We start from the raw sequence: 22,406 nt of genomic DNA, 5'->3' as shown, positions 1-22,406 counted from the left end.
ATTACATTTTCCGCCACCAAATACAATAATAATAAAAAATAAATAAATGAAAACCCAAACTTATCCACCTTCCATATTTTCTGTAACCTTCTATCCCATGGAGGTTTCATGCTCTAAAGGAACATTTATTTTGGCCTCAAAAGAAATTGATTCATTCCTATTTATCCTGCTCCACACAACCATCTTAAAACAAAACAATCACCTAGTATGCTTTAAAATAGTATGCTAGAGCAAAAAAGTATGCCTAGTAAGAATAGCTTGTAAAATAATATTCTTAATTCTCTCTCTAAGATTCCTGTGATATTTATGATTACTTCCAAAAACAGGGGTGTGCCCCCAAACACCCCCTCTCCCTCCCCCCCCCCCCCCAAAAAAAGAGAGAATAATCTAGTCAATAAAGGAATGGGGAAAATGTTAACCAAATCAACTGCTGAAAACCGTTATCCATATTTCATGTTAGCGTTCATTGAAGACACAGAGAGGGAAAAGTGAACAATTCAGTCAAAACAAAGGGGGAAGTTTATCATCCTCACCTCATTCAAACGAAAAGAAGGTTGCATGGAGTTTGGATTTTGACATAGAATCTCTTCCAAGGATTTTTGATACTTTGATAAGGCAAAGAAGAAGTTGTCCTCCTTTTGTATGCAAGGCTTTAGGTGCATGAGGCGACAGCTGTTTTCAAGTAATTCCTTCTCATCCTGCATTTTTAACCAGAGCAAAATACAGGAAATTTTGTGTTTAAAAAATGTAAACAAGACTATTCATCAAATTATCCAACGGAATATTTGGAAGAATTAAGTCTTTAAAAGGTAGTAATGTCATATTCCAGCAAATGTCGAAAGTAGTTATTCTTTATACTCAATTCAATCACACAATCAATGCCAATAGAAAAGACATACAGTGGACACAATATTCAACCTCCCTGAGATCTAGGAATGAAATAAAATAACATAAATAACAGTATATGCAAATAGAAATAATAGTTAACAGTTAGACAATGAGGACAGCCTATACATAAAAGCATATCAATACATATGGTACAAATGCAGGGGAAAGGGCCAATAATTGATTGGCTTCCACCAGGGAACGATCCTCTACCGAAAATATTATTATAGCCTCCCCAACCATTATATTCTTAATGATGGCCATAAACCTATACGGCACAATATGTATCAAAAGAAATCAATTCTATGACAGACATTTATATCTGTCATATCTACACATATAATTGTGTGATCAACATTACTCATTCTATAGGGTCAAATTTTTTGTTCTTTGAAAGAATTGTTGGTTGGTTGAATGGTGAATCTCATCTCTACATGTGCTTGGGCACAGCTGGCAGAGCCTCTGCATGTGTCTATCTCGGAGTTTTTACACTTCATACATAGCACATATTGGTAAAAGAGTTGATAAAGCAACAAAGATTTCCTAAAATCCAAGATGGGTACCACCTTATACTCCTCGCAGTTGATACAATAAAGGCCTTCACAATTAGCCCGGTAAATGTTACCATTTGCAAGAACTCAAGTAAAATTCCTGATCATTTTTTCTTTAAGGCAGTACACATGGCTTTTCCATAGGTCCAATAGATTACGTCAGGTTAAAGAGGTTCTCTTATAGGGCTGCTGAACTAGATACATTGAGTTTACTTTGGATCTACAAAATCACCGTACTATAATACCCAGCTTTTTTTTATTTAAATAAGCTGCAATACCAAGCAACTTTTTAAAAGTTCAGCATAAGTATGCAATTCCCTTTAAAATTAGCATAGTATGTTCATTTGCAATCAAATTTAAGTTTCATCAAGTTTAATTTGCTCGATGTGATAGTGTCGGATTGTTTAATGGTTCAGATGTTAATTTGGAACGACACTTAAGTTTCATCCACTTTAATTTGTTATTCATATTAAAGTGATGGGTTGTCTAAGTGTTAACTGTTGTATTTGACTCCTAAATCCAGAGTTGCACTCAACTTTTTAATCCGATAAAACTCCCCAACTAGGTAACTCCCTAAGAAGTCATTACCTATTTTCTTTCGCTACTTACTAAAAAATACTATTGCTTTATTGATGGATTTTGTGTTCAACCAACTATAGATAAAGTCCTAGAAGTCTCTAGCTATGGTTCACCAGTGAAACCTTTTTCAATCTCACAAAGTCACAATAAATAACAAATTTAGAAGAAAATTAGAGGATAACATATAAAAGAAATAATCTGTCAGTCGCTGGATTACAATACATCGCTATGGAAAGCATCCATGAATGCCAAAACACATTTCTCTAACCGCAATCACAGGCCATCACTAAAAACCCATAACATACTGCTCATGTGGTGCATGTATAAATTACAAGGAAAAGGAGAGAACATGGGATTATCAGCAGGTCCAAAGTGACCTCAGTTGAACATGCTATCTCAGGCAGGACAAACCATATACTTCATTTGGTTATTCAAATCAGTTTTCTATTATACACGATTTTCCAGAAACCTAGTTCAGCTTTCTAGTTTCTACATTAAATGTTCAGCAAACAAAGAATAAAACCAACACTTTGAATGTGAGACTGCAAGTGCTTAATGCAATTACATGGGAGAGGAAATAGAACGACATCTAAAGTTTTACGAACTCCAGCAGGTCTCTCTCTGAAAATATCATCACAGAACATACATGTTGATCTCTCACTCTGCACAAATTGGTGAAATTGTGACTATGAAACAGTGGAAATTAACATCTTAAAGTAATCGCAGTTATTATATCCAGGCTCAAAGCATAAAAAAATAAACCACCAAGGTCACATAAGGAATCAAAAGAACCATGGTAGACAAGCTTGGGGTTGATTCATGCAAATCATGCTTACCCGCATATGCAAGAAATTTAAAAAATATCTAATTGTTAATTGGTCATCTACAAACCTTTGGAGTCCCATCCCCTAAACCCCCAACACCAGAAGTGCTCTCATGTGCCAAAGTTCCATTACGTGAAGGTGATTTCCATACAGAAAATGTAGGCTCGGGGACATCAGCCTCGGGACTATTATTTCTACCCTCAGAAGCGACAGATGTAGAATTAACCGCTTTTAGAGGACGTATCTGTTCTGCTGCCTTGTCGACATTGAGAGAACCAGTCTCTGATCCAAAGCATTTATGGTTTAGTATGAACAATGAATAAAGGCCAGAAAGAAAGCAGTCATAAACTAAAAATAAAACTCCGAAACATCAAAATATAGACACAATTAGCTTGGAAGTGGACAACACCTTTAGTTGAGGCTTGACCATGAGGTCCAACCTGCTTTTGTGACTGCTGTTGCTGTTGTTTATATTTTTCTAGTATGGCTTGCCTTCTTTTCCTGCTCTCCTCCTTAATTCTGTCAACATCCTCCTCTTCTTGTTCTGCTAGTTGTAATTAAACCCTATCTTCATAATCTTCTTCTACATCTTTATCTCTAAAAGCAGAGTGCAGCATATAAGATAAATTTGAAGTAAGCTAGGATACATCCAACGATTAAACGACATTGTACACCTCAGTGGTTTCTTTTCACGCCTTTCCAGATCATCATCCATGATGCTGGGCACCTTTACTGGATCCTTTTTTCCTTTCCTGTAGTGGTAATCTGGTTCGTCTTTCAAATGCCTGGAATCTTTCGACCTATCTCGACCACCATATGCATCATTATGACCATCATATAGATGTCTGCCCACCCAACAACTCTCAGTCTCCCTACCTCTATCTTTATCCCAAACTCATTCCCTCTCCCTTTCCCTCTCTCCCTCCCCCTCCCTATTCCTGTACCTATCTCTCTCCCTGTCCCAGACCTTCTCCCTGTCCCTGTCCCGATCCTTCTTCTTCTTCTCTCTCTCTCTCTCTCTCTCTTCTAAAAATAATTATGAAAAACTCAGACTAAGAACTGGCCTAAGATTTAAAACCCAAAATCCAAAGCCAAAGTGGAAGAAGGAAATGCAAACAGAGTAGATTACGATCTTCACTTCAAAATAGCACAAATTAGAATGACTAAAAAATAATGAAGAAGGAAAAAATTCAAGGCTTTGATCAGCCAAGATGCTGGGGGAGTAAAGCCAGCTAAGTAGCCTAAATGAAGTATAGTTTATGGTTAAGTCTCTAAAATAACAAAATCCCCCAAATAAAAAAAATTGATCTCCTTCAAAAACACCAGAGGAAACATGCTGCATGGAACTGCCAATAAGAAAGCAGGATCTTTCCTACTTATCCCACAAATAGAGAGAGAGATCCTTCTTTCCATATCTGCACAACCAATACGAAATCCTATCTGTTTGGCCTGACAGTTTGTCAAACATGTGTCTGGTAGTGAAACTGACAATTAGTCCATAAGCATGAGTTCCAACTTAAGAAACAGCCTCGAACATGCTTCAGAAATACAATCAAGTATCAAGTTTGCTTTCTCAGAAGAGATTTTTTATTCTGAGAAGGGTCGAATGAAGGATAGTTATGTCTACTTTCACCTCATCTTGTAGATTTTGATGTGAAGTGATGGCCATCCAATGTTGGAGTTGCATATTTGTGGTATTTGGGTCTAAAGGTGTCTCAAGATATGGAGGGCTATGGCCTTTGTGAAAAGAGTTCAGTGAAGGAAATTTTCTCAGAATTTATAGATAGTTTTGTTTGCAGATTTTGTTTTCGTAGTGTACAGCTTGAGTTGTTTGTGTTATTGCTGGCTCTTCGTTGTAAAATTTCATTCTTCCTTTTTCTTATAAATAAAATTCTTCATTAGGCTTCACTGATCCCCAAAAAAATTTAGGTGCTGAAGTTTTCAAACGCAGATCAAGATCTAGTTAGGACTTAGGAAATAGATAGCATTTATACAAATTTCTATAGGGTTAATAGAATCCAGAAATTTAGCATTTACAGAATTATGGATTGGAGTTAGCTTATTCTAGAGAAAATAGAGAGATAAACCTCAAAATGCATACCAGAAAGGAAGACCTACTGATTTACAAAAAGGATGTGAAACAATATATATCCAACTGAAACTTAAGAATTTAAGAAATATCATACACAAGGACCATAACTTAGTAACTAGTTACCACAGGGTTGATGGACCAGCAGATGACTCTGAAATTACTGTCGAACAGCAGGGCTGGGGTGTTGATTTGAACCTCAAAAGTTGGCCAGCAACCGATGGGTGGCTTGGGGCTCAAATTTTTTTATTGTAGGAGAGAACTCAGTCCAGTGAGCCGCAAGGTATGTTCAGTCTTCTCCAACCAGCAACTATAATCCCAAGCACTCCTGTAACATTCAACATAGAATTCCAGCAGTAACACAACACTCACGATAGAATCTCAGTTGAACAAAAGATCTCAGAACAGTAACCACAACACAGGATATCGAATGGAAAGAAAAAGAAGATAGAAAAGGTAGAAGGGGTTAGGGTGGATCGAGCCTCTCACTCTCTCCTAGGTATCTCACCTATAAGGTCTCTCACCTCACTGTATCACACAACCATTAGCACAAACCCAAATTCAATCTCATTTATAAATTGTGGAGGAAAGACTCTATGGTCTCGAATACATATATCTTCAGCTGCCTACTTCAAAAATAGAAAGTCTCTTGCAAGGTAATATTGAGACTTGTACACGAAGCTAATCAAATCTTGAGCTATGAAACAAAATATAGAAAGTATTTAAAGTTGAATTGAAAGCGAGGAAACGAAATAACGGTCGAGAAAAGATATTTATGGAGGTTGCGTCAAAGATATGTGCCAGCTGTAGAGACATGCGTGTAATCATGTCAATGATATTTATCGAGTCTCTTACTACAAAAAAAAATATCGATCGAGTCAATTATTAATTGAAAGCCACTGATGGGTCCCACTAACTGTAATAATAATATTATAATAAAATATTCTCCTTGCAAATCTCCTAGGTCCCGCCATAACTATCAAAAATCAAAATCATCTGCTAATCAGCCTAATCACCACGTGGATTTTAAACTGGAAATCGGTGTCTTTGAATTATTGAATGGGTGCTTAATTTTACCAGAAAAACAAAAAAAAAAAAGGGTCCTAAAAGCCCTAGAATTGGTAGTAGGGATGTAAACGGATGGGATTTGGCTCGGATAGTGTTACATCCGCATCCGCATCCAATTAGCTTTCGGACAGATTTGGATAGTGCTACACAGATACGAATCGGATATTTTATCCGTTTACATGTAAATATAGCTTTTCGGATAGTTATAGCCTATCTGTATCCGCATCCGTATAGCTTTCGGATGGATTTAGATAGTGCTAAACAGATACGAACACGGATTCAGAAATGAATTTCGGCTATTCATTTACACCCCTAATTGGTAGGTATCTACTTTTCAGCTGATGGATCCTAAACACCCAAGGAACAAAAAGCATTTGCGTAATACAGACAATTTTATCGTATTTTTTGCGAGACGGTTTTATCGTATTTCTTGCGAGAGGGACCAATGATTTTAAATTCGGAATCAAGTATCGAACCTATACTAGAAACCCAAGAATTGATCCCTTAGATCCTAAAACTTAATGATTTGGTAGATTGGTGTTTTGGAATTAGTTTGATCGATTGAAAAAGGTTGAAGATTATTGTGTTGCATTGTTTGTGTCCATGGTTCATTATCCCATTGCTCTTTTCACTTCACCATCTCCCAAAACAATACCTTTGGCATATACCCATAACCCCTTTGGAAGTTAATAATGGTATTCTCTAATTTGCCCTTTCTTCCTTTTCCATTACCATTAGCACCTCTTGAAAAAATCTAGAATATTATGTTTTTGCCCTATCTCTTACATCATCTCTGTTATGTCCACGCGTACTACACGTGAGGGGGGATTATGTACAGTACACCTACAGACATTGTAGAAGCAAAACTTGCAGGAACACTTGGTGCAAAACATAGAAGATCAGAGTTTTCACCATTGCCAATGGGTATCTACTTTGTTATTGGGTTGAGTTTGCCGTAAGGGGGAGATTGAAGTATTAAAGGATTGAAGATGTTTGGTTATTGCCTACCTATTTGAGGTTCTACAGTTGGGTTGATTTTTTATGCTACTTAATCTTTTCTGCTGCTTGATTCATCTGCTTGCTGCCCTAGTTGCTTATCTTCAAGATTATCAGTCAGAGATTCATCACTGGACAGCTATTAAAGATTGGTGAAAGTTTGCTGCTCAAGTCTGCCCAGGTTTTGAAGACCTATTTTTTTCAAGTTCTTGAAGGTTTATTTGGAAGCTGCAGATTCTGCTACAACTTAGTTTTTTCCCTAAGTTGGGCATTAGTACCTTGTATGCGCCAACTTGAGGGGGAGTGTTAGCATTATTAGGAGTTATTTTTTCTTTACTTCAAGCTGGATCTTCCTTCTTTACTTATTTGTATAATCCAACTTGAGGGGGAGTGTTGGAATATGTAATCCAGAATACCGTGGGGGTATTCTGGTCCTTTTGGGGTAGTTTTATTCTTCTTATGTTATTAAGTGTAAGTGGGTTATGTGGGTTTTAGTCCCACATCGCCTAGTTTAGTCTCTTTGTAATTTTCCCTCTATTATAAATAGAGAGGCTTACCTATCAATGAAAACAACACATTCTTTTCTCTCACTCTCTTTCTAACCCACAATTCTGCCAACAAAAATCAATATCACACATCAAGTATAAGGAAAAAGAAGTTTTAGCGAGAGAGAGAGAGTAGAAAAGGCACCAAAATACCTGCAGTGTCCATAAAGTAGCACATATCAGACAGAACAACCATAGCTAACCCCTACCAAGGAACCCAGTGCTTCCCATTATCAAAGTAAGCGAAACATTAGATCTAAAACCAGGTGCATCACTGCATTGTCGTACTCTCCTTGGTCAATTCTACTATTTTTTTTACACAAATTTGAGCCCATATTTTTAGATTTTCAATCTCTTCTTTGTTGTGCAAGTAAACCAATGTATTAACCAGTCCACTATATTATTTTTTTTTATCTTTGGAGGAATGGAAAGAAAGAAGTTCCATCAGAAAAATGCATAAGGAATCAATAATATGATACTGAAGGACCTCATTTTTGGAGTTAAACATGTGGGGTTGCTCATAATTACCGAGTCAATAGAGTGCAATCTTTTTTTTTTCGTCTTGGCCTAAGGTAGCTCAGGCTGAGATCACTACCAACACCCACACCACCCCTTGCTTCACATCTAACTACTTCATCAACCCAATTGTGATCTGGCTCCCCCCTTTCACCATCATCTACAATATTTATATCTGGTTCGTAGTTATCCAGTGTGGCATGCACAATCTGCGCAAAGTATAAATCTTTAAATTAAAAGAAATTCAAGATTGAGGAACCCAATTAAACTTAATATAGCCAAAATTTTGAGATGTACAAATAGAAGCTTATATTGGAAGTATATTCACAAGTAGAGAGACTTGATTATCAGACACGCATATATACATGAATACGCATGCTTTAATCATTACTTGCTACGGGCTTACAAACTGTTGATCCTATGTAACAACCATTACATGTGTTAGCGTCAGACGCAGATAATGTTAGATGGATACATATCAAACTCAACGTTCTCCTAGAACCAATGCAGTCTGTAGACACAACCATACAATGTCAAATGTGCATCAATATGATTAAACATGTAAAAAAACTAACAAGAGTGTGAAATCTTGGAATGCCAGCCCTAGACACAAGATATGAGCTACACCTATAGTCATTTCAGAAGAAACTACTCTTGTTGTGGAAAGTACCTACCACAGCCCCTAATCATTCCTCTATTAGAACATTTCCACATTGTTGCTTCTAACTTTAACCTGTTTTCCTTGTGCAGCTACTAGCTTCAAAGCTCAATTTCTTTTAATTGTGCGAGGAAACAAGTCATAAAACACATACTAAAGTATTAGAAAACCACTCACCTCATCAAAACCATCGGAAAAATCTGCCATAAACCTCACCTGAAATGTGAAAAATCAATTTGACTCAATGAGGAATTAGACGGAAGTAAATTTCAAAAATGATTGTGCTCATGTTGAGCTAAAAAGAAAACACTACGACCTTAAAAAAAAAAAAATCCACCAGCTACCACGGCTGAAAGGCATTGCAAACTTGATGCCCTCAAACAGCACTTGCTATATTCGTCCCCAGGTTCACGTGCAAGCATGCATACTCTAGGAACCAATTTCTCAATATTTGGAGTATAACTTCCATCTACCTGTTCATGCACAAAGGTAAGAACAGAACCAGCATAAAACATATGGAGAAGTAACTGTAAAGGTAAAGATGAGAGTAAAATCATAAAAGAAGCCTGTTTATTGTTCATTTATTAGAAAAAAGTAAGCATGAAAGGTGGAATCAACACTCAAAAAATGAGACATAAAATACTAAAATAAAGTTCATTGTTGGGGAAAAAAAGAGGAAAACAATGCCAAATACATAACTTGATGGCATCTGGTCCAAGTAAGCAAGCACTTCACAAACTGTTGGCACAAATCCACAATCCAAGCATCATCCCAAATCTAATCAGATGCTCAAATGAATGCTCCACTTTCAGATCAAGTGATTGAAGAGGATCCCTTTATAACAATTGTAAACCAATCTAAACCCCCCCCCCCCCCAATATATATTATATATATATATATATAGGGATCAAAAGCCTCCTTTTCCATTCAGGTTACGTTGCCCATGACAAGGAAAAACCTATCATTAGTTCCAATATTTTGGAGAATAAGCTCAATAACCTTTCAACCTTTACACTTTTGCCTTAAATTTCTGATTTAAGTTTCCAGTTATAAAAACTCAAAGACTGGATGAAAAATAAAAATAAAATATGTGCTTCTATAAGTGCAGAATGCCTATCAAGCTGTTAAATGTTCAAAGTTTATATCTTTTTCTTCCAATTGCTTGATCTTTGCACTTCCCTTCAATACGAGGAAACTCTATGTTTTCCACCACAACCAATAAGAACAAGGAGAAAGTCAACACAGTCTACCGACAATGGGGGAAAAATGTAATTTAAGATCAGTTTCTCCACTGAATGGATGTTTCACCAAGTAGAAAAATCTCCTGATTTCTCAACAACAGATTTTAAGAGCAAACACAATACTTACATTGAAGTCTTGAAGGGATTAACCAGTTTGTATAATTCAAAGAAAAAGTAGCAAGATATATAAGTAACTTATTAGAAAACGATGCCAATTACATCCAAAAATCATCTGACTATGAATGATTCTGGCCAAGGTTTTACAAACACTGTCTTGGTTTATGGAGTGCCAAAGTCCAAGAGTTCAATTACAACAATCAGTAGACTGAGAGTGAAGTATGCCCTATAGAACAAAATGCATACATGAGAAATATATTTGAGATAACACCAAAGAACTACCACCTATGGCCAAGCAACAAAAGAATGCAAACAGACCCACCTTTCGACTACTAAAATAGATAAAGTATCAAGAATTTATGGACAAAATCTTCCCTAAATAAAGTAGTAAAAACAAAAAGGAAAGAAAAAAAAAATCTAGAAAACTACTCCACAAGTCCAAATGAGGGGAATATTTAAATGACACCAAGTCCGGGTCAAGCAAATGAGACTGAATTCACTTCTTGAGTTGCCTTGAGCCAGAAACGGAACTAACAGTAGTTGGAAGTTCTAAGAAAATAGGAAATGAGAATAGTTTCATAAGAACATTAAGTCCTAAATAAACTTATTTTCTTTTTCTTTTTTTAATTAAAAAAAACAGTATTCCACAACTAAACTTAAAGTAAAAAAACAAGAAAGATAAGGGGGGAAAAGAAAACCATTACACTTACATCTGCTCCTTTCATATGCAAAGCAGTTTATGGAATGCCTCTATAATAATACTGACATATTTGATATGCTCAGACCTCAATTCTTTTGAGCACCTTTGTTCAAGATACTTGGCAAACTACATCTACATCAAAGAAAAGGAGAACAAAATAACCTCCAAGTAGAAGCAATTGATACGCAAATAACGAAAGGAGGTTAAATTATGTTGAAAGAGGGGGGTACCTTTCAAATTCGGTGGGGGTTCTTGGCAGCATATTCACACAATTTAACAATTTTCCGTTCATTTGGAGCACCCTTCTACAAAATTAAACAGCAAGACATCATTATCCTGGATGTTAAAAAGATAAGTAGGACTACTCTTTTTTTTTTGGATGAATAGACTACTTTGTTTTTATAACACCATGAAACAAGAAAATAGATGCGTCTATCTCAAACAAGGATACAAGACATCCAACATGACAACCTTACAAACTAGATAGGAAAACACATCTGTATATGTACTCTCTCTCTCTCTCTCTCTCTCTTATCTGGGAAAGTCAGTGTTTCTATCACAAAATCATGTGGTACCTTTCAATTCAGAAGAGCTCAGAAGGAACCTTCCTCAGCCACTTACCTGCAGATATTTCAACCTTGCCTCAGCTACCTCATCAGTTGGATTAATCATCCTACATGATTAAAATATAAGAGGAAATTGAGATTCCTTTTTCTTTTGTAAAGGGATGTCAGATACTTGGCAATCAAAAGCAAAGAAAAGGAGAACAAAATAACCTCCAAATCGAAGCCATTGAAACGCAAATAACGAAAGGAGGGTAAATTATGTCGAAAGAAAGGAGTACCTTTGGAATTCGGAGGGGGTTCTTGGCAGCATATTCACACAATTTAACAATTTTCCGTTCATTTGGAGCACCCTTCTACAAAATTACAGAGCAAGACATCATTATCCTGGAAGTTAAAAAGATAAGTAGGACTACTCTGTTTTTATAACACCATGTAACAAGAATATAGATGCGTCTATCTCAAACAAGGATACAAGACATCCAACATGACAAACGTACAAACTAGATAGGAAAACACATCTGTATATGTACCCCCTCCCTCTCTCTTTGAAAGTCAGTGTTTCTACCACAAAATCATGTGGTACCTTTCAATTCGGAGGAGCTCAGAAGGAACCTTCCTCAGCCACTTACCTGCAGATATTTCAACCTTGCCTCAGCTACCTCATCAGTTGGATTAATCATCCTGCATCAAAGGAAAAGGAAAGTCAAAATATAAGAGGAAACAGAGATTCCTTTTTCTTTTGTAAAAGGATGTCAAAATCACTTTTATGTCTTGTATTAATTCAGATTCTTAGTCCATTTGGCCAAAGCGAACACGAAGTCCTACAGAAGGTTCAACCCAGTTACTTGATTCACAATATGAACTACCTGGCTTCAAGCTCTGAAATTTTCACAAACAATAACTGCTCCCTTTCGAGCATGTTGTTCAACTCAATTGAGAAAATATAGAACAATTTGCACTTAACTGCCCTTAAATGAGACATACATAAAGAGAACTATAACACGTGAATTAAGATTAGAAAGAAAGAATTGAACAGTTCCATCATGCTTCAGAGCTTATAGGGAGTATTGGAAAATAAAATTTCACATAGAGCTGCTATTGAAACCTAATATAATAGGCAACATATGGCATATAATTCTTTTAATAAGAAAAAGAATTCTGAGTAAATCAGTGATCGGTTGTTGCTTTAAAATACAAGATTTATATCTGGTTCGTAGTTATCCAGTGTGGCAGGCACAATCTGCGCAAAGTATAGATTCTTAAATCAAAAGAAATTCATGATTAAGGAACCCAATTAAAATTTAGAGCAAATTACATGTACCCCCCCTGTAGTTTGAACCAATATCAAAACACCCCCTAGTTTCATTATTTATGTGCACCCCCTGGATTTGTGGACGATTTACAAATAAGCCCCTACCGTCAAGTGTAAACCGTTAGTTGTAGTTAAACTGTTAAAAACCCTATTTTACCCTTAAATTTTTTTCATGGACCATTTTAACATTATTCTTGGATCAAACCTTTCTGCTCCTATTACGTTTACAAAAAAGAAATTAATTTCATGGGCTGCCATGGCCGCCCAGCCATAGAGGAACAGCGTGTTCATCCGCTGCATCTCTCTCCCTTTTATTCTTGGATCAAACCCTACAATACTACCTACCTGCAAGGCAGTTTGACCATTTAACTCTCAGGCACGTTGGGCAAAAGGACGTTTTCCTCTTCAGGCATAAAATGTGCAAACCGGGAAGCACAGATTTCTGCTTTCAGTCAATCCCTTCTCAATTTCCCAGTCTAGTTCAATTATAAGATGTAAAACAAATTTTCTCTCAAACGCCACTTAATCAAGCTGATGGAATACAAACATCTAAGCTATTTAATGGTGAAGTGAAACATTTTGAAAATCTCCTCGTCCAGTTTCTCACTTTAGGAAATTGAAGATGCATCACTAACTAAATGTCCCTCCATGTATATTTGAAGTCAAGAATCAATGCTATATTAGCCATTTATGCATAACAAGTTAACAACAGTAACAATGACAACAACGGTGGCAGAAATTAATAAAGCCCATCTTGTGAATTCATCTGTGGCATGAGCCATTTTTCCTTTTTCTCCGGAGATTTTCTGTTATTTTGAGGAAGGGATCAACTGCACCCATACCTGAAAACTTCAAATCACAAGAGAAACCCTGCAATTCAGTTTTCTCCACCCACCCCTTGTCTGCTTTAAATCGGTTCACCCTAGTTTGAAGAATTTGACAGTTCTCAAGCGTAGATTCTTCACCTGCAGAGAACCAATTCTAAGAAAAATATCAACAACCCTATACCGAATACTTTCAAGTAAATTTCCAGAACATGCTCCAGCAGAAGTTAGGGGATGAAATGTAGCTGGAAAATCCAAAAAAAAAAAAATGGAGGAATTGAGGTGGATTTACCTTTAGAGTAGGGAATGATGTGATCATATTCGAAACAGAGACATCCATGGCAATTGCAAAAGCGCAAGAACCCACTGTCATTTCCATATTCCGACACTAGGTCCACAGCAGGCGAGTTAAGGTCAAGGTCTAGTGCTGAAGCTGAGTTTCGTGCTATGGCACAAGGTATTTGTGAGATGTTATGGCTCAAAGGTTTATTACAAGATATTGGTACTCCTGTTCATCTTCCCATGATGTTATATTGTGACAACAAGACTGCTATTAGAGTTGCTCACAACCCTGTTCAGCATGATCGTACCAAGCACGTGGAGGTTGACAGGCATTTTATTAAAGAAAAGTTGAAAGGAGGGCTGGTGCGTGTTCCTTTTGTGCAATCTGCTGACCAGCTTGCTGATGTGTTCACTAAAGGCCTAAGTGGAAAGGTTTTTCACCCTATTCTGGTCAAGTTGGGCATGGTTGATATTTATGCTCCAACTTGAGGGGGAGTGTTGAAATAGGCAACTTTACCTGATAGGGGTAATTAGTCCTAGTTATATTGTGTTTTATCCTTTTTTGTTTTCTCTTTTTTTCTGTTTTTTCCCCTCAGCCGATCTCTATTTTGGCATTCCTAGTGGGAATAGAAATTCCTAATAGGATTAGGCTGAGGTGCATTCCTACTTCTACTTTGACTAATTGTAATTCAGTTTATTATAAATAAAGGACCTGGATGATCGATTTTGATCAGTCAAGCATTCATTCTCAAGGCTGTTTACAAAATTCAACAAAAAAAAAATCAGAAAACAACCTAAAAGAGTAAGCAATGAAGAGAAAAGGGGAAAAAGGAAGAAATTCAATTGAGGCGGCGATCAAAAAACCCGGTTGTCCAAAGAAGTAGCGACGAAGTAATTTCCCTCGGGGCTGAAACAAGAATTTGAACTCTGAACCATAGGAAAGAACAGAGATTACTAAATTGCAAGCAATTAAACATAGAAGAAACCATTGTGATGGCTGCTATAGTAAGGGAGGGATTGGGGGTAGAAGAAGATGTGCAGGACAGGCCTGTTTTCCTGAATCAATTTCTTCTATCTTTGGTTCTGATGTTTTCGAAATTTAGCGGAACTTCTTTCGTCTTCTGTGGTTGGGTTAACCTGGTCTCAGAAACAGGAGGAGGGCTTTCGTTGGTGGATGAGAAGAACCACCTCCTCAGCTTCGAAGGAGGAGTTGGACTGACATTGATGATGGAACAGAAAATGGTTTGGTCTTCTGCAATTCGGAGGGGCGAGCCGGTTCCGGTTAGTATAGAGGGAAGCGAATCTTAACAGAGTTTTGTCTCATGACTCTAGGATTTTTTCCGGTCAAGGTTTTAGCAGTTCAGAATTTGTTCAAGCACAGAGTGCTTACCGGCGAGTGAGAGAGAGAAAATAGAAAGTATTTAGAGTTAATTTGAAAGAAAGGGAATGAAATAACGGTAGAGACTGGCGCGTATCTTCGGCGCCACACCTTCTCTATTTAATAATAAATATCTCCCCTCGAGACATGCGTGCTTTCGTGTCAATTAGGGTTAGCAGTAAGGTGGTTCATAGTATGCTACTAACCACCACGTGGATTTTAACTTTACCCCCCAAAATAATTATTTATTACATAGAGGAGGTGGCACCAGCTGTATTTCCGTACGATTTACTTGGCATTTTTTTTAGCGTGATGGTCTGTTATTCATGATAATATTTGGCACCATGCTTCTGCTACTCTTCCCCTTATCTTTTCTTTTTTTTTCTTCTTTTTTTTTTTTGGGTAAATCCTTATCTTTTCTTTTCTCCTATTATGTTATCTAGTCTTTTTATCAACTTCCTATCATCAAAACAATCATAAAAACAATCAAGCTGGCAGATTGGGGACAGAACAAAGGATCGAGAATTCGGTGCCAACACTGGTTTCGACCATATCTCGGTCGAAACCTGGTACTTTCTCCAAGCTAACTCAAACCTTGGTTTCGAGGCTCAGAAGTTTTTTTTTTTTGCCTTGATTCTTGTTGTGCTGCCTATTTTTTACATTTTGAACCTAATCCATGCATTAGTCTCACACAGAAAACACTCAAAATAACACTTTTGGTTTTGACCCAAGTTTGATAGTGCATATTGTTCTTGGACAGTGTATCGAATAAGGTTTGACCGGAACATAACTCTTTCAATATAAATCAGATTTCCAACAAATCCAAGATTGTTTATTCACAACTGTTCAATAATTGTCTCATGGAACATTTTTAACGAAGTCTGACGCCTAGGCAAAATCTCATGTGGCTGATTCAGCCAAACAAAGTTATCCATAGACAGCCCTGTATAGAGGTCCTCACCCTTTGATTTAGTGGGTATACTTGCATGGTTTTACTGTGGTCAACATGCCCCCCAACACATCTTTTACATTTTGCTACACTAGTAATTTTTTGGCTTCAATTAATAAAATCCTTCTATTCCCAAATCCCAATGAGAAAATTTTACTTTAACTGTATAAGGAATGTGTTACATCTTGCTCCCTGTTAAGTTATATTTATAGTAAAGCCAACCAGGACAAGAAAACTTACATGATTAGAAACCACAGACATAAGCAAATCATTAGGATCCAGACCATTATACATCTTTGCTGCAAACATCAATATTGCCGTTGCTAACACAAAAAGTGACCTCTGGCATGAAGGCAGCAACATTCCTGTCAATTAGACCACAGAAAGACGTCAAAGAACATGTAAATCCAACTCTTTCAAGTTCAAGAGGTAATTCTTTCGTGTTTTACGGATTTTGCAATTACAATACTATTAAAAGGATCTAGAGATATATTTCTGAGAGAAATTTGAAGCTGAAAGAATCCAACAATGTTTTGATTGGTGTCTGCAACATCACAAGTTTAAGGAAGAAAACCTGGTATAGAGGAAAGTGCTTAGTTGTAGATACTTAGAAAACATTAGAATGCAATGCAATGGTTTTCATTACAGTAATGAGTACTGAAAAAATGAATTAATCTTGTTAAATACTTCAAGACGGATTTCAGCACACATGTCACACTTCTACATTCTAGTGAGCTCTCACCTTAAAGCGTGAAGCAATAAGAGTTACGCTGAAAGAATGGGCTATAAATTCAAAATTTGAAGGCAAGTTATCAGGAATATTGGCTTGTATCCATAAAGCAGAAAGCAACTGGGATGTTTGGTCCTCACTTAGTTTAATAATTTTTGGCTCCTGCATATTGGAAAAGTGGAAAGAGATAAATGGTTATTGCTTGATATGCAAGAAAACAAGTGCGCTACATCCCAATTATCACTATGCACTCCTTGAAAATATATAATTAGAAAATGCATGAATTCCAGCACTTACCGCCACTGTTAAGCAGGCTGGTCCAGTTGTCCTGTCAATTATAGAACAACTTATTTATTAAAAGTTAGGCGAGTTTTTGCGGGCCCAGCCCTGTTTCTCATCACCAGATTCTCTATCCTTAGAATCATCTTCAGTATTATTCCCATGCTTTTCTACTATTGCATTGCCCTTCTCCCTGCGAAGCTTTTCAAATAGAGCAGCAGTGGAAGCAAACGCCGATGCAGTTTTGGACTTCAACTTCCTTGGTTCATACAGACTCCCAGATTGTGAAGATGCTAAGTTATGTCAGGGATTGTTAGATGATGGAACAAGGATCATAGAAAATATCTGGTGTGCTGCAATGCGAGCTTCAACATCTGGATGCATCATTGTTTTCAAAAGGGAAACAGTACTTGAAAAACAGTTGAGACTTTTACTGTCATAATCATGCCCATTAAGATATTTATTATAGTGGCTGAAGGAAAAACTTGACACAGAACCACGCAGCTTGCAAGCCAGCATCAAAATTACCATGTCAAATGCTGCTGCAGTTTTGCTAGAACCTTCCATTATAGGGCCTCCTTATATGTTATAACTAATATTCATGGTGGAAAGAAAATCAATAATGGAGTATTTTTATAAATAATGGCTACAAAATACTTCATACCATAAATTCCTTCAAGAAAAAGAAGGTTAGGCCCATGCAATGAACAAAAGCATGCCAAATTAACATACTAAAAAAGATACTTGCTATGGCCTTTTTAACAATACAAGACAATCGAGAAAGGGATAAGGGATGATGCAAGCATGCCGCCCCCTCCAACACACCTAGAAATTCTCTCTTATAGCATATATTTCAGAAGAAAATCCCCAAAATTTGATGAGTTATAGAATATAATAATTTATTGGTTGAAAAGATGCAACCAACTTGGTTCCCCAACATAAGATCTAAGAGATAATTTGCTTACAAAATATTATTCATAACGACTCTTGTATGTAGCAAAATTCTATCCCTTCTTAATTGACCAGGACTGCAAACTACCAGAACAAAATGGTCCAGCCCCCAGTTCAGTTTAAAAAGATATTGTTATCAAAGACAAATTTTGAGTCAGCAGAAATGAAGCACACCAAATTAAGATAAAAATCAAAAAGGTGATCAAATTCATACCTGCTGTGAATGCGAGGTCAAAGATGCTAAAGAAATTACATGAGCCAGAATCAACAATGACCCAACAGTTGCCTTCGCAACAGAACCCATGGATGGAAGCTTCTCCAGTGTCATTGCCATCGAATCAAACAGTGGTTGAGCATCACCAATCTAGAAGATGCCAACTCAAAAATAGATTATTTGGCACAACAAAAACCCCAGAGAGAAAAATTAAGAGTACCCACAAAAACAACATCATGCAATGATTATGCATAGCACTTACTCCTTTAGCAATTTCCAAAAAGCAGTCTTCAATGAAGGTTGGGAATGAGATGCTCAAGTTTGACTCTTGCTTTCCAACCAATTCAACTGTTGCCTGAAGAGACTTCCTCAAACGACTACATAGATCACTGAAAATCCCAATTTCAGAGACTACGGCTCGTGTTCTGAGTTGTCGAGCCAAAGCGTTGGCGATAATTGTTGAGAAGCATGATTTTGAAACTACCGTATCAGTACAGGGAAAAGGGGTAAAATAGTCAAAAAAAAATCCCTTTTTTTTTATACTATTGTACTTACTTCTCAACAGCAGTGCAAAAATACTGGAGGACCTTATTTTTATTGTTGAAAAGCATGATTTTGAAACTACCGTGTTTGCCTCTGCTGCTCTCCACAGGTGCTGCTAATGAACAATAGCCACATGTCAATAGAAAGAAATGTTTCTGTAAGAAAAAGTTTGACAGGAATGTACTATGTTACCTCAGTACATGAAACTTTCTCTCTTTTTTTACAATTCTGATTTTTCCTTTTTTTAAGCTGTCCCTTTCCCCCACTGTGCTCCTTTCTTCTTCCCGGCCATATGCAACATTTAGCTGCTGTTGCAACTGGAAGTGGTCTATACAAATCATCCATAAAAGTAAGGGTAAATTACATGTAAGGTGCCCAATATTTGATTAAAGTACCTATGAGGTACCTCAAGTTTTAAAAGGGATGTTTGGGGTTCTTTGCCCAAATTGAATATTTCCCCAAATTTGCGTTTTTAACATTTCACCCACTCCCATCTCTACCCTCTGCACTCCCACCCCTCTGTTTTGAATAGATCTCACTGTCCTTCTTCCTTGCCCTCTCTCACTCTGCAACTTGGAACGGTGGTGGATATCAGGACTGCAACTAACACACTAACCCCTCTCTTCTCCATGACATGTTGAGAGTAAAGGAAGGCCATAGAGATCTTCAAATGGGGATATAGTAAAACAAAACAGTAAGCAGAACATCCCTCTAAGGTTTATTTGACAGAAAAACCGGAGGTGCATGCTTTGGCTTGACATCACAAACGATGGCATGGTACTATGTTGACGACCAAGACGCCTAACTCCAACACGTACTTAATTCTGCATTCATCCCCTACATTATCAGTCAGTAAAATACGAAGTATAACTACTCAAAATCCTGAAAATTGGAAAGCGGAGAGAAGATGTGATCATATTAGCCCTCTGCTCAAATACCTCAGGAAAACAAAAGCATCCCCTGCAACCAATCTCTTAGAAGTGACAAACATACTCCATCCCATTGTAAACAAATGCCTGCGGGGTTGACCTGGTACATTCAATTTGAAAGAGGTAGAACTCCCCAGTCATTTACATGTCCGCATACCACCATGTTTAATACTATTTGGAATGGAAAGTTTAGCTTTGATTTCTTTGACAATGTATCTGAAATAACTTGGACATCAATAACTACAACCAACCAAAATGTAATTTTGCCATAAAAGAAAACAGAAAAATAAAACCGCAGGTACCTCTGAAGATGTGCTTAAATCACCACTCGTAACTATGAAGATCCTTTGCAGTCAATTCCTGGGTTGGAGTTGACTGGTTCATATCCTTCAAGAAAGAAAACCACTAAAGGAAGTGAAGTACAAAGAAACAACAAAATAGAATGAGAAATACCAATGGAGGAAGGCATTCGTTAGCATGTTTCTGAAGAACAGAGAAGCCGCCATGAGTACTTGTATCAGATGTAGTTAAATTCTTGCAGAAAGACTGAACGGTAGGTCGCGGAGGTTCAGGAGTGCTTGGATCAGGACTCCCTGGGCTCACTTTGCTGTACAAATTATATCAGAAAACTTTAAATTAAATTTTCTCCACTTGCAACTTCACTATTGAACGGGTTGAAATTTGAAAAGTAAGTCTTACATCTGCTTCAGGTTGTAATGCAATTTGCGCATAAACTTCATTTGTTTCTGGTTCAGCCTGGAAATAGTAGAAATCAACAAAACTACAAAGCACCCAAAGAGAGAAAGAGAAGCGAATTTACAAAGAGGAATGCCAGCAACTCAATGTGTATAACACGACAAAGGATCTTCGAAGGAAAATTAAACATAGAAATTTGCTGATTCAATTCCTGGTTCGTCGATGCTTCTAGCTGTAAAATTTCAAACGGGAACAAATATAGGGAAAAAAAATTCATGTCAGATAGGAAGAAAGATTGAGGAAGAAAAAAAAAGTTTGATTCCAGAAACGAGAAACAGAAAAAAAGAGCTCACATATAAAAGAAATAGAGAATCACTCACTTGTTCCCACCATTACAATCTGTTTTTCTCCTTCAAAGTGGTCTTGGGATAACACCGGTTCCGATGTGAGTCAGCTCCGGTAGACATCAATTCCACACCTGAATCCAGTGACTTCTCCCACAAAGGAACTGAGGATGCTTCAGCCAATGGATTGTGCCCTTCGTTTTCTCCTAACCGTGACTTCATCGATTTCAACCAGACTTCCACATGAATTCTGGGTTGAAAATAGTGAGAAGCGACGGCTTAAAGAGATGGGTGGTTCTGATAGATAGAAGGACTTTTTATACTACGTAAATCCAACACTAGTTTATACAAGGGGATGGAGGAGGGGCGGTGGTCTAAGGGGAAGGAGCGGGTGGTTGCAGCAGGGTGGAAGCGGTGGCTGAGGTGGAGGAGGTTTGTCTTCGTCTACGAGTTGTTCATGGTGACCGTTGTCGAAGCAACACGAGAGACAAAGGGTTGATCGGAACTTGTGCTTCAGCGATGGAGAATGTTAATGATAATCACGTTCGTCTCCCATAGAGCGAGAGAGAGCGAGAGAGAGCAAGAGAGAGAAAGGAATAAAGAGGGAAATAGGAAAGTCGGTGGAGTTGGAGAAGTAGAACCGCTTAAAAATGGCGGAGGAGAGAAGAGAGGGAAAACGAAAAAAAGGAATTTCAAGGGCCGAAACCGGGGTTTCTTGAAGAGGAAGACGGAGAGATAGAACGAGAATGAGAGGGAAAATAGAGTTGGTTTGAACGACAGGGAACGAAATAACGGTCGAGAAGGGGAAATATTTATTATACAGGCATATAGTGGAGGTGGCGTCAAAGATACGCGCCAGCTGTAGATTTGCGTGTATTGTGTCAATTAAGGTAAGATTTTATTTTGGTAATATGGTAAGGCGGTGATCAGTATTTCAGTTTAATGTTGCTGTCAGCACACAACGGCTCCAAGACTCCATGTGGTGTTCACTGTCTGAACTGGAATCGGATCAGGATCAGGATCAGGATCGGACTAGCCTTAATAAATCATTTCTAGCTAAGCCATGGGGTTTAATGAGTGCAATCGAAATCTGGTTCGATTGATTCTAATCTGATTCTGGTAATGTATCGGTCAAATTTAGTCAGAATCAGTGAGATTTTATCCCAAATCTAAAAATGCAATACGGATTGGTGGCTCCGAAATGGCTGAAATTGAGATTGATCATTGATCACGACCAATTCAGAACCAAATCTGTTGATCCTCAGTTTTAAAAACCAGAATAGGGTTGGTAGCATGGTTTGAGGTATCGGATCAGATAGGCCGATTTTGGCCAGATCGGATCGTTATTGGCCGAGACCGATCCCGATACCATTCCAATCCAGCTATACGGACGAGGGTAAAAATGTACAAAAAAAAAAAGGGTTTTTAATAAGAAAACAGGGACAAGAGTGCCATATTTGCCCGAGTTTACGTGATCCCGATCCAATCCAATCCAGCCAATAACGAGATCACGAACCATGGTTGGTAGAGGAAGATAGGAGCTATTATTTTGGGATTCTAATTAATTAAGGATACCATAAGAAGACTATGACAGAATGAATGATAAGATAGTAGTTGGAATAGAGAGAGTGAGTGAACCT

General features: G+C 37.5%; 2 pseudogenes; both read right to left on the bottom strand.

The window, feature by feature from the left end:
* The window catches only part of LOC122647253, a 51,382-nt pseudogene extending 39,065 nt beyond the window's left edge, over positions 1 to 12,317 (bottom strand).
* A 2,291-nt stretch (positions 12,318 to 14,608) lies between these two features.
* LOC122647252 lies at positions 14,609 to 20,988 on the bottom strand (annotated as a pseudogene).
* Between the last annotated feature and the right edge of the window lie 1,418 nt (positions 20,989 to 22,406).

This window comes from Telopea speciosissima, unplaced genomic scaffold, assembly GCF_018873765.1.
Source record: "Telopea speciosissima isolate NSW1024214 ecotype Mountain lineage unplaced genomic scaffold, Tspe_v1 Tspe_v1.0015, whole genome shotgun sequence".
Taxonomy (NCBI): Eukaryota; Viridiplantae; Streptophyta; class Magnoliopsida; order Proteales; family Proteaceae; genus Telopea; species Telopea speciosissima.
This window is presented reverse-complemented; position numbering and strand designations above follow the sequence as displayed.